We start from the raw sequence: 13,955 nt of genomic DNA on the forward strand, positions 1-13,955 counted from the left end.
GATGGCGGTCACACGACGGAACCTTGTCGCTGCTGGCTGGCGGGGTGGACTCCTCAAAGACCTCATCACCGGGGGCGGCGGTCAAGATGCATCTAGCTACTCTGGCGAACACACGTGAGCTCATTACTAAGTGCCAACTCCAATTGCCCGTGTTGTAGAACTAATGCTATCATCAGAGTTTGGCATAACATATGACTACTAAAATGAACGCCTAGCATATCCGAGTCTGGAACCTACCACTGGACCATGCACGACTTAGCTAGTGATCGGAAGACCTACAACATGGGCATATCACATCATAGTATTCATCTCACACTCATGGTGATCGGAAGGGTGATCTGAAGGGTAACGCTATAGATCGAGCAGCTCGATTGATGCATCATTGCCGAGTGGCCGCACGGTTGCCGACGACAATCATCTGTCGCGCGGTCGCCCTAGATGAAGAGTTCGTCCAGCCACGGGGACGAGGTTTTGCCGTGCCGCCGCCGTAGACGAGGCGTCCGTCTAGCCACCAGCGACCAGGTCTTGTCGCGCGCCCACCATCAACGAAAGTACCACGAGAAAGCCGCAATAAAACAATAAGATGGAAATCATGACTGGGTAGTAGCATGCGTTTGGATTAGGGTTGCTAGGTATTGGTGAGGCGCCATGAAGTCTTGTTGGAGGCAAAGCTCCTTTTACCTAGTGCATCATGTAATCAAATCATATCGTGTCCTGATTTTTCTGGAAAACTTGCCTTACCAGAATACGAGGGACTGCATGCTGATTTTCTTTGTCGGTAGAAAAAAACTCAGTGGGGAGAGGAAGGAATCGATAGATTTTAGGCAAGTAAAAAATCACTAAAACCAGAACGTGGGGTGGAAAGGAATCGATTGGGATAAAAAATCGGTGGGATCGATCGGGGTGAGGTGCTAACAAACGAACGAAACGACGTACGGACTCCTCCTTTAGGAGTAGAGATATTGAGAGATTCGGTTGTGGATCTTTTTATCCAAATTTTCAATTAACTCTACGGTAGCAAGCTTATTTTCAATAATTTCAAGTCTTTGCATTACATGCTCCAAAGTTAATACGGTTCCATTAACCAAAAGAGGGGGTGAGCCAAACAAATCTATCATAGCATTATAAGAATCAAAAGTATGGCTACCCAAGAAGTTCCCTCCGGTAATAGTATCAAGGATATATATGTACCAAGGAGTAATGCCTACATAAAAATTGCGAAGAAGAACAGAAGTAGATTGCTTCCTGATGGATCTATTTTGAGCATTGCAAATTCTATACCAAGCATCTTTTAGATTTTCTCCCTCCCTTCGCTTAAAATTTAAAATTTCACTCTCGGGAGACAACGGAGAAGATAAGCGACTAGCCATAACGACAAGCAAACGAACTAACACACAAGCAAACAAAAAGCAAGCGGGCAAAAAGAGGCAAATAGAGAAAGAGAAGGGGGATAGAGAGAGAGGGCGAATAAAACGGCAAGGGTGAAGTGGGGGAGAGGAAAACAAGAGGCAAATGGCAAATAATGTAATGCGGGAGATAAGGGTATGTGATGGTTACTTGGTATGTTGACTTTTGCGTGGACCTCCCTGGCAAAGGCGCCAGAAATCCTTCTTGCTACCTCTTGAGCACTGCGTTGGTTTTCCCCGAAGAGGAAGGGATGATGCAGTAAAGTAGCGTAAGTATTTCCCTCAGTTTTTGAGAACCAAGGTATCAATCCAGTAGGAGGCTACGCGCGAGTCCCTCGTACCTGCACAAAACAAATAAATCCTCGCAACCAACGCGAATAGGGGTTGTCAATCCCTACACGGCCACTTACGAGAGTGAGATCTGATAGATATGATAAGATAATATTTTTGGTATTTTTATGATAAATATGCAAAGTAAAATAAAGGCAAAGTAAAAAGCAAAGGAAATAACTAAGTAGTAGGAGATTAATATGATAAAGATAGACCCGGGGGCCATAGGTTTCACTAGTGGCTTCTCTCAAGAGCATAAGTATTTTACGGTGGGTGAACGAATTATTGTTGAGAAATTGACAAAATTGAGCATAGTTATGAGAATATCTAGGTATGATCATGTATATAGGCATCACATTCGAGACAAGTAGACCGACTCCTACCTGCATCTACTACTATTACTCCACTCATCGACCACTATCCAGCATGCTTCTAGAGTATTAAGTTCATGAAAACAGAGTAATGCCTTAAGCAAGATGACATGATGTAGAGGGATAAATTCATGCAATATGATAAAAACCCCATCTTGTTATCCTCGATGGCAACAATACAATATGTGCCTTGCTGCCCCTACTGTCAGTGGGAAAGGACACCGCAAGATTGAACCCAAAGCTAAGCACTTCTCCCATTGCAAGAAAGATCAATATGGTAGGCCAAACCAAACTGATAATTCGAAGAGACTTGCAAAGATAACCAATCATACATAAAAGAATTCGGAGAAGATTCAAATATTGTTCATAGATAATCTTGATCATAAACCCACAATTCATCGGTCTCAACAAACACACCGCAAAAAGAAGATTACATCGAATAGTTCTCCACAAGAGAGGGGGAGAACATTGTATTGAGATCCAAAAAGAGAGAAGAAGCCATCTAGCTAATAACTATGGACCCGTAGGTCTGAGGTAAACTACTCACACTTCATCGAAGAGGCTATGGTGTCGACGTAGAAGCCCTCCGTGATCGATGCCCCCTCCGGCGGAGCTCTGGAACAGGCCCCAAGATGGGATCTCGTGGATACAGAAAGTTGCGGCGGTGGAATTAGGTTTTTGGCTCCGTATCTGATCGCTTGGGGGTACGTAGGTATATATAGGAGGAAGGAGTACGTCGGTGGAGCAACAGGGGGCCCACGAGGGTGGAGGGCGCGTTTGGTGGGGGTGGGCGCGCCCCCTACCTCGTGGCCTCCTCTTTTGTGTCTTGACGTAGGGTCCAAGTCTCCCGGGTCTTGTTTGTTGAGAAAATCACGTTCCCGAAGGTTTCATTCCGTTTGGACTCCGTTTGGTATTCCTTTTCTTCAAAAACCTAAAACAGGCAAAAAACAACAATTCTGGGTTGGGCCTCCGGTTAATAGGTTAGTCCCAAAAATAATATAAAAGTGGATAATAAAGCCCAATAATGTCCAAAACAGTAGATAATATAGCATGGAGCAATCAAAAATTATAGATACGTTGGAGACGTATCATCAAGCTACCTATTCTGCACAACTCCAAATGAGCTGAAACTTCACGAGGATTTTTATGGAATATATGAGGAATATTGGAGCCAATAAGTACCAGAGGGGCCCACCAGGTGGGCACAACCCACGTGGGCGCGCCAGGGAGCCCAAGCGCACCCTAGTGGGTTGTGCTCTCCTCGGCCCACCTCTGGTGCCCATCTTCTGGTATATAAGTCATTTTGACCTAGAAATAAGGAGAGGACTTCCGGGACGAAGCGCCACCGCCTCGAGGCGGAACTTGGGCAGGAGCACTTTTGCCCTCCAGCAGAGCGATTCCGCTGGGGGAACTTCCCTCCCCGAGGGGGAAATCATCGTCATCATCATCACCAACAACTCTCCCATCTTGGGGAGGGCAATCTCCATCAACATCTTCAATAGCACCATCTCATCTCAAACCCTAGTTCATCTCTTGTGTTCAATCTTGTTACCGGAACTATAGATTGGTGCTTGTGGGTGACTAGTAGTGTTGATTACATCTTGTAGTTGATTACTATATGGTTTATTCGGTGGAAGATTATATGCTCAGATCCAATATGCCATTTAATACCCCTCTGATCTTGAGCATGTTTATTATTTGTGAGTATTTACTTTTGTTCTTGAGGTCACAGGAGAAATCATGTTGCAAGTAATCATGCGAACTTGATATGTGTTTGATATTCTGATAGTATGTATGTTGTGATTCCCTTAGTGGTGTCATGTGAATGTCGACTACATGACACTTCACCATATTTGGGCCTAAGGGAATGCATTATGGAGTAGAAATTAGATGATGATTTGCGAGAGTGATAGAAGCTTAAACCCTAGTTTATGCGCTATTCCGTAAGGGACCGGTTGGATCCAAAAGCTTAATGCTATGGTTAGAATTTATTCTTAATACTTTTCTCGTAGTTGCGGATGCTTGCGGGAGGGTTAATCATAAGTAGGAGGTTGGTTCAAGTAAGAACAGCACCTAAGCACCGGTCCACCCACATATCAAATTATCAAAGTAGCGAACATGAATTAAGCCAACATGATGAAAGTGGCTAGATGAAATTCCCGTGTACCTTAAAGAACATTTTGTTTATCATAAGAGACCGTTTTGGCATGTCCTTTGCCTCAAAAGGATTGGGATACCTTGCTGCACTTTTATTACTACTATCGTTACTTGCTCGTTACAAATTATCTTGCTATCAAACTACTCTGTTACTTACAATTTTAGCACTTGCAGACATTACATTGCTGAAAACCACTTGTCATTTTCTTCTGCTTCTCATTGGGTTCGACACTCTTACTTATCGAAAAGAGCTACAATTGATCCCCTATAGTTGTGGGTCATCAATGTGCATTACCGAGCGGGCCCAGAGATACCTATCCGATACTCGGAGTGACAAATCCTAATCTTGATCTAGGCCAACCCAACAAACACCTTCGGAGATACATGTAGAGCATCTTTATAATCACCCAGTTACGTTGTGACGTTTGATAATACACAAGGTATTCCTCCGGTATCCGGGAGTTGCATAATCTCATAGTCAAAGTAATATGTATAAGTCATGAAGAAAGCAATAGCAATAAAACTTAACGATCATTATGCTAAGCTAACGGATGGGTCTTGTCCATCACATCATTCTCCTAATGATGTGATCCCATTAATCAAATGACAACACATGTCTATGGTTAGGAAACTTAACCATCTTTGATCAGCGAGCTAGTTTAGTAGAGGCTTACTAGGGACACGGTGTTTTGTCTATGTATCCACACATGTATCAAGTTTTCGGTTAATACAATTCTAGCATGAATAATAAACATTTATCATGATATAAGGAAATATAAAATAACAACTTTATTATTGCCTCTAGGGCATATTTCCTTCATAATTCTTCCCATAGGTTTTTTAATAGTAGAATCCGCCAAGTGCAAATTTCGAGAACACTCTTCAATATCGGTAAGACCAAGCACATCACATAAAGATTTCCGAATTGTAGGAACACTAGCACCCAAGTCACATAAAGCAAAACACTGATAATTTTTAATATTGACCTTGATAGTAGGTTCCATTCATCATGTAATTTTTGTTGGGTTTCGTAGTAATTTCAAAAAATTTCCTACGCACACGCAAGATCATGTGATGCATAGCAACGAGGGGGAGAGTGTTGTCTACGTACCCAACGCAGACCGACTGCGGAAGCGATGACACGACGTAGAGGAAGTAGTCGTACGTCTTCACGATCCAACCGATCAAGCACCGAAACTACGGCACCTCCGAGTTCGAGCACACGTTCAGCTCGATGACGATCCCCGGACTCCGATCCAGCAAAGTGTCGGGGAAGAGTTCCGTCAACACAACGGCGTGGTGACGATCTTGATGTACTACAGCAGCAGGGCTTCGCCTAAACTCCGCTACAGTATTATCGAGGTATATGGTGGCAGGGGGCACCGCACACGGCTAAGGAATAGATCACGTGGATCAACTTGTGTGTCTAGAGGTGCCCCCTGCCTCCGTATATAAAGGAGTAGAGGGGGGAGGCTGGCCGGCCAAGGAGGAGGGCGCAGGAGAGTCCTACTCCCTCTAGGAGTAGGATTCCCCCCCCCCCAATCCTAGTCGGAATAGGATTCGCGGAGGGGGAAAAGAGGAGGAGGGGGCCGGCCACCTCTCCTAGTCCTAATAGGACTAGGAGAAGGGGGAGGCGCACAGCCCATCTAGGGCAGCCTCTTCTCTTTTCCACCAAGGCCCACTATGGCCCATATAGCTCCCGGGGGGTTCCGGTAACCCTCCCGGTATTCCGGTAAAATCCCGATTTCACCCGGAACACATCCGATATCCAAACATAGGCTTCCAATATATCAATCTTTACGTCTCGACCATTTCGAGACTCCTTGTCATGTCCATGATCACATCCGGGACTCCGAACAACCTTCGGTACATCAAAATGCATAAACTCATAATATAACTGTCATCGTAACCTTAAGCGTGCGGACCCTACGGGTTAGAGAACAATGTAGACATGACCGAGACACGTCTCCGGTCAATAACCAATAGCGGGACCTGGATGCCCATATTGGCTCCTACATATTCTACGAAGATCTTTATCGGTCAGACCGCATAACAACATACGTTGTTCCCTTTGTCATCGGTATGTTACTTGCCCGAGATTCGATCGTCGGTATCCAATACCTAGTTCAATCTCGTTACCAGCAAGTCTCTTTACTCGTTCCGTAATACATCATCTCACAACTAACATATTAGTTGTAATGCTTGCAAGGCTTATGTGATGTGTATTACCGAGAGGGCCCAGAGATACCTCTCCGACAATCGGAGTGACAAATCCTAATCTCGATATACGCCAACCCAACATCTACCTTCGGAGACACCTGTAATGCTCCTTTATAATCACCCAGTTACGTTGTGACGTTTGGTAGCACCCAAAGTGTTCCTCCGGCAAACGGGAGTTGCATAATCTCATAGTCATAGGAACATGTATAAGTCATGAAGAAAGCAATAGCAACATACTAAACAATCGTGTGCTAAGCTAATGGAATGGGTCATGTCAATCAGATCATTCAACTAATGATGTGACCTCGTTAATCAAATAACAACTCATTGTTCATGGTTAGGAAACATAACCATCTTTGATTAACGAGCTAGTCAAGTAGAGGCATACTAGTGACACTTTGTTTGTCTATGTATTCACACATGTATTATGTTTCCGGTTAATACAATTCTAGCATGAATAATAAACATTTATCATGATTATAAGGAAATAAATAATAACTTTATTATTGCCTCTAGGGCATATTTCCTTCAGTCTCCCACTTGCACTAGAGTCAATAATCTAGATTACACTGTAATGATTCTAACACCCATGGAGCTTTGGTGCTGATCATGTTTTGCTCGTGGAAGAGGCTTAGTCAACGAGTCTGCAACATTCAGATCCGTATGTATCTTGCAAATCTCTATGTCTCCCACCTGGACTAGATTCCGGATGGAGTTGAAGCGTCTCTTGATGTGTTTGGTCCTTTTGTGAAATCTGGATTCCTTTGCCAAGGCAATTGCACCAGTATTGTCACAAAAGATTTTCATTGGACCCGATGCATTAGGTATGACACCTAGATCGGATATGAACTCCTTCATCCAGACTCCTTCGTTCGCTGCTTCCGAAGCAGCTATGTACTCCGCTTCACATGTAGATCCCGCTACGACGCTTTGTTTAGAACTGCACCAACTGACAGCTCCACCGTTTAATGTAAACACGTATCCGGTTTGCGATTTAGAATCGTCCGGATCAGTGTCAAAGCTTGCATCAACGTAACCTTTTACGGTGAGCTCTTTGTCACCTCCATATACGAGAAACATATCCTTAGTCCTTTTCAGGTATTTCAGGATGTTCTTGACCGCTGTCCAGTGATCCATTCCTGGATTACTTTGGTACCTCCCTGCTAAACTTATAGCAAGGCACACATCAGGTCTGGTACACAGCATTGCATACATGATAGATCCTATGGCTGACGCATAGGGAACATCTTTCATATTCTCTCTACCTTCTGCAGTGGTCGGGCATTGAGTCTTACTCAATTTCACACCTTGTAACACAGGCAAGAACCCTTTCTTTGCTTGATCCATTTTGAACTTCTTCAAAATTTTGTCAAGGTATGTGCTTTGTGAAAGTCCAATTAAGCGTCTTGATCTATCTCTATAGATCTTAATGCCTAATATGTAAGCAGCTTCACCAAGGTCTTTCATTGAAAAACTTTTATTCAAGTATCCCTTTATGCTATCCAGAAATTCTATATCATTTCCAATTAGCAATATGTCATCCACATATAATATCAGAAATGTCTTGCCTTCGGATCTATGATAGAAGGTGTACCCAACAGTCTCCTTTGGGTATCCTATGAAGACACATTTCTCTGATTTGGGTTCGAGCTTATCAGGTTGAAGTTTTTTCACATAAGCATCGCAGCCCCAAACTTTAAGAAACGACAACTTTGGTTTCTTGCCAAACAATAGTTCATAAGGCGTCGTCTCAATGGATTTTGATGGTGCCCTATTTAACGTGAATGCGGCCGTCTCTAAAGCATAACCCCAAAACGATAGCGGTAAATCTGTAAGAGACATCATAGATCGCACCATATCTAATAAAGTACGGTTATGACGTTCGGACACACCATTACGCTGTGGTGTTCCGGGTGGCGTGAGTTGCGAAACTATTCCACACTTTTTCAAATGTACACCAAACTCGTAACTCAAATATTCTCCTCCATGATCAGATCGCAGGAACTTTATTTTCTTGTTACGATGATTTTCAACTTCACTCTGAAATTCTTTGAACTTTTCAAATGTTTCAGACTTATGTTTCATTAAGTAGATATACCCACATCTGCTCAAATCATCTGTGAAGGTGAGAGAATAATGATATCCGCCACGAGCTTCAATATTCATCGGACCACATACATCTGTATGTATGATTTCCAACAAATCTGTTGCTCTCTCCATAGTACCGGAGAACGGCGTTTTGGTCATCTTGCCCATGAGGCACAGTTCGCAAGTACCAAGTGATTCATAATCAAGTGGTTCCAAAAGTCCATCAGTATGGAGTTTCTTCATGCGTTTTACACCGATATGACCTAAACGGTAGTGCCACAAATAAGTTGCTCTATCATTATCAACTTTGCATCTTTTGGCTTCAACATTATGAATATGTGTATTACTACTATCGAGATTCAACAAGAATAGACCACTCTTCAAGGGTGCATGACCATAAAATATATTACTCATATAAATAGAACAACCATTATTCTCTGATTTAAATGAATAACCGTCTCGCATCAAACAAGATCCAGAAATAATGTTCATGCTTAACGCTGGCACCAAATGACAATTATTTAGGTCTAATATTAATCCCGAAGGTAGATGTAGAGGTAGCGTGCCGACCACGATCACATCGACTTTGGAACCGTTTCCCACGCGCATCGTCACCTCGTCCTTTGCCAGTGTTCGCTTAATCTGTAGTCCCTGTTTCGAGTTGCAAATATTAGCTGTTTCGAGTTGCAAATATTAGCAACAGAACTAGTATCAAATACCCAGGTGCTACTGCGAGCTCTAGTAAGGTACACATCAATAACATGTATATCACATATACCTTTGTTCACCTTGCCATCCTTCTTATCCGCCAAATACTTGGGGCAGTTCCGCTTTCAGTGTCCAGTCTGCTTGCAGTAGAAGCACTTAGTTTCAGGCTTAGGTCCAGACTTGGGTTTCTTCTCTTGAGTAGCAACTTGCTTGCCGTTCTTTTGAAGTTCCCCTTCTTCTTCCCTTTGCCCTTTTTCTTGAAACTAGTGGTCTTGTTGACCATCAACACTTGATGCTCCTTCTTGATTTCTACCTCCGCAGCTTTCAGCATTGCGAAGAGCTCGGGAATAGTCTTGTTCATCCCTTGCATATTATAGTTCATCACGAAGCTCTTGTAGCTTGGTGGCAGTGATTGGAGAATTCTGTCAATGACGCAATCATCTGGAAGATTAACTCCCAATTGAATCAAGTGATTATTATACCCAGACATTTTGAGTATATGCTCACTGACATAACTGTTCTCCTCCATCTTGCAGCTATAGAACTTATTGGAGACTTTATATCTCTCAATCCGGGCATTTGCATGAAATATTAACTTCAACTCCTGGAACATCTCATATGCTCCATGACGTTCAAAACATCGTTGAAGTCCCGATTCTAAGCCGTAAAGCATGGCACACTGAACTATCGAGTAGTCATCAGCTTTGCTCTGCCAGACGTTCATAACATCTGGTGTTGCTCCTGCAGCAGGCCTGGCACCCAGCGGTGCTTCCAGGACGTAATTCTTCTGTGCAGCAATGAGGATAAACCTCAAGTTACGGACCCAGTCCGTGTAATTGCTACCATCATCTTTCAACTTTGCTTTCTCAAGGAACGCATTAAAATTCAACGGAACAACAGCACGAGCCATCTATCTACAATCAACATAAACAAGCAAGATACTATCAGGTACTAAGTTCATGATAAATTTAAGTTCAATTAATCATATTACTTAAGAACTCCCACTTAGATAGACATCCCTCTAATCCTCTAAGTGATCACGTGATCCAAATCAACTAAACCATGTCCGATCATCACGTGAGATGGAGTAGTTTCATCGGTGAACATCATTATGTTGATCATATCTACTATATGATTCACGCTCGACCTTTCGGTCTCCGTGTTCCGAGGCCATATCTGTATATGCTTGGCTCGTCAAGTATAACCTGAGTATTCTGCGTGCGCAACTGTTTTGCACCCGTTGTATTTGAACGTAGAGCCTATCACACCCGATCATCACGTGGTGTCTCAGCACGAAGAACTTTCGCAACGGTGCATACTCAGGGAGAACACTTCTTGATAATTTAGTGAGAGATCATCTTATAATGCTACCGTCAATCAAAGCAAGATAAGATGCATAAAAGATAAACATCACATGCAATCAATATAAGTGATATGATATGGCCATCATCATCTTGTGCCTGTGATCTCCATCTCCGAAGCACCGTCATGATCACCATCGTCACCGGCGCGACACCTTGATCTCCATCGTAGCATCGTTGTCGTCTCGCCAATCTTATGCTTCCACGACTATCAGCGTTTAGTAATAAAGTAAAGCATTACATCGCGATTGCATTGCATACAATAAAGCGACAACCATATGGCTCCTGCCAGTTGCCGATAACTCGGTTACAAAACATGATCATCTCATACAATAAAATTCAGCATCATGCCTTGACCATATCACATCACAACATGCCCTGCAAAAACAAGTTAGACGTCCTCTACTTTGTTGTTGCATGTTTTACGTGGCTGCTACGGGCTTAAGTAAGAACCAATCTCACCTACGCATCAAAACTACAACGATAGTTTGTCAAATAGACTCCGTTTTAACCTTCGCAAGGACCGGGCGTAGCCATACTTGGTTCAACTAAAGTTGGAGAGACAGTCGCCCGCAAGCCATCTCTGTGCAAAGCACGTCGAGGGAACCGGTCTCGCGTAAGCGTACGCGTAAGGTTGGTCTCGTCTAGTCCAACAATACCGCCGAACCAAAGTATGACATGCTGGTAGGCAGTATGACTTGTATCGTCCACAACTCACTTGTGTTCTACTCGTGCATATAACATCAACATAATTAACCTAGGCTCTGATGCCACTGTTGGGTTTCGTAGTAATTTCAAAAAATTTCCTACGCACACGCAAGATCATGTGATGCATAGCAACAAGGGGGAGAGTGTTGTCTATGTACCCAACGCAGACCGACTGCGGAAGCGATGGCACGACGTAGAGGAAGTAGTCGTACGTCTTCACGATCCAACCGATCAAGCACCGAAACTACGGCACCTCCGAGTTCGAGCACACGTTCAGCTCGATGACGATCCCCAGACTCCGATCCAGCAAAGTGTCGGGGAAGAGTTCCGTCAGCACAACGGCGTGGTGACGATCTTGATGTACTATAGCAGCAGGGCTTCGCCTAAACTCCGCTACAGTATTATCGAGGTATATGGTGGCAGGGGGCACAGCACACGGCTAAGGAATAGATCACGTGGATCAACTTGTGTGTCTAGAGGTGCCCCCTGCCTCCGTATATAAAGGAGTAGAGGGGGGAGGCTGGCCGGCCAAGGAGGAGGGCGCAGGAGAGTCCTACTCCCTCTAGGAGTAGGATCCCCCCCCCAATCCTAGTCGGAATAGGATTCGCGGAGGGGGAAAAGAGGAGGAGGGGGCCGGCCACCTCTCCTAGTCCTAATAGGACTAGGAGAAGGGGGAGGCGCACAGCCCATCTAGGGCAGCCTCTTCTCTTTTCCACCAAGGCCCACTATGGCCCATATAGCTCCCGGGGGGTTCCGGTAACCCTCCCGGTATTCCGGTAAAATCCCGATTTCACCCGGAACACATCCGATATCCAAACATAGGCTTCCAATATATCAATCTTTACGTCTCGACCATTTCGAGACTCCTCGTCATGTCCATGATCACATCCGGGACTCCGAACAACCTTCGGTACATCAAAATGCATAAACTCATAATATAACTGTCATCGTAACCTTAAGCGTGCGGACCCTACGGGTTAGAGAACAATGTAGACATGACCGAGACACGCCTCCGGTCAATAACCAATAGCGGGACCTGGATGCCCATATTGGCTCCTACATATTCTACGAAGATCTTTATCGGTCAGACCGCATAACAACATACGTTGTTCCCTTTGTCATCGGTATGTTACTTGCCCGAGATTCGATCGTCGGTATCCAATACCTAGTTCAATCTCGTTACCAGCAAGTCTCTTTACTCGTTCCGTAATACATCATCTCACAACTAACATATTAGTTGTAATGCTTGCAAGGCTTATGTGATGTGTATTACCGAGAGGGCCCAGAGATACCTCTCCGACAATCGGAGTGACAAATCCTAATCTCGATATACGCCAACCCAACATCTACCTCTGGAGACACCTGTAATGCTCCTTTATAATCACCCAGTTACGTTGTGACGTTTGGTAGCACCCAAAGTGTTCCTCCGGCAAACGGGAGTTGCATAATCTCATAGTCATAGGAACATGTATAAGTCATGAAGAAAGCAATAGCAACATACTAAACAATCGTGTGCTAAGCTAATGGAATGGGTCATGTCAATCAGATCATTCAACTAATGATGTGACCTCGTTAATCAAATAACAACTCATTGTTCATGGTTAGGAAACATAACCATCTTTGATTAACGAGCTAGTCAAGTAGAGGCATACTAGTGACACTTTGTTTGTCTATGTATTCACACATGTATTATGTTTCCGGTTAATACAATTCTAGCATGAATAATAAACATTTATCATGATTATAAGGAAATAAATAATAACTTTATTATTGCCTCTAGGGCATATTTCCTTCAATTTTATAGGAATTAAAATCTCTAATTCCAACTTTTCTTCCAAAGCTTTCATCATAGCATCAAAAATATGTTTAGAAAAAGCCTTATTTTGTTCATAAGCATGGGGTGAATTTATCATGGATTGCAACAAAGAAATACAATCAATCAAAGAGAAACTATCATAATTAAAGTCTTTGTAATCCAAAAGAGTGGTCACATCACTAGTTAAAGTTTTGACCTCTTCAAATCCACTTTTATCAATTTTATCAACAAGATTTTCACCCTCCGAATTACTAGGACGCCTTCTAGCTAAAGTTGACTCTTCTTCAGTCCCTTTATTATCAATCTTAATTTTCCTAAACAAGGAATCAATAAAGGAAACACCAATCATTTTTAGATCTTCATCACTTTTATCTTCTAACGAGATTGGTTTAGCGGCCATTTGATTTACTAGGGTAGCTTGTGCATCGGATATTTTACCTAGCAAACTTTTAGCAAAAGCATACTTTGATTGGAGATTGCAAACTTCTCTACTAATGTCATCAAGTTGTTTAGTTATAGCTTCCGCATAAGGTTTAGTCCTATTAAGAATAGGAGCATCATCAAGACTTAAATTTCCAACACAATTAAAAAAATCTTGGATACGTTCTTTTCCTATAACATTCCCTTGCCCCAAAATAAAATTTTTAGCATCCAGATTGCCATATCGTCCAATTTTAGGAGTTAGGCCATCATTTGTTTCTGCCATACTGAAATCACTCATGATTGCAAGCGAAAAGATAGATCTGGCAAGAAAATGGCGAATGAAAAGGCGAACGAATAAAATGGCAAT

The sequence above is a fragment of the Triticum urartu genome, chromosome 2A (genome assembly GCF_056163025.1).
Source record: "Triticum urartu cultivar PI428250 chromosome 2A, HENAU_Tu73, whole genome shotgun sequence".
Classification (NCBI taxonomy): Eukaryota; Viridiplantae; Streptophyta; class Magnoliopsida; order Poales; family Poaceae; genus Triticum; species Triticum urartu.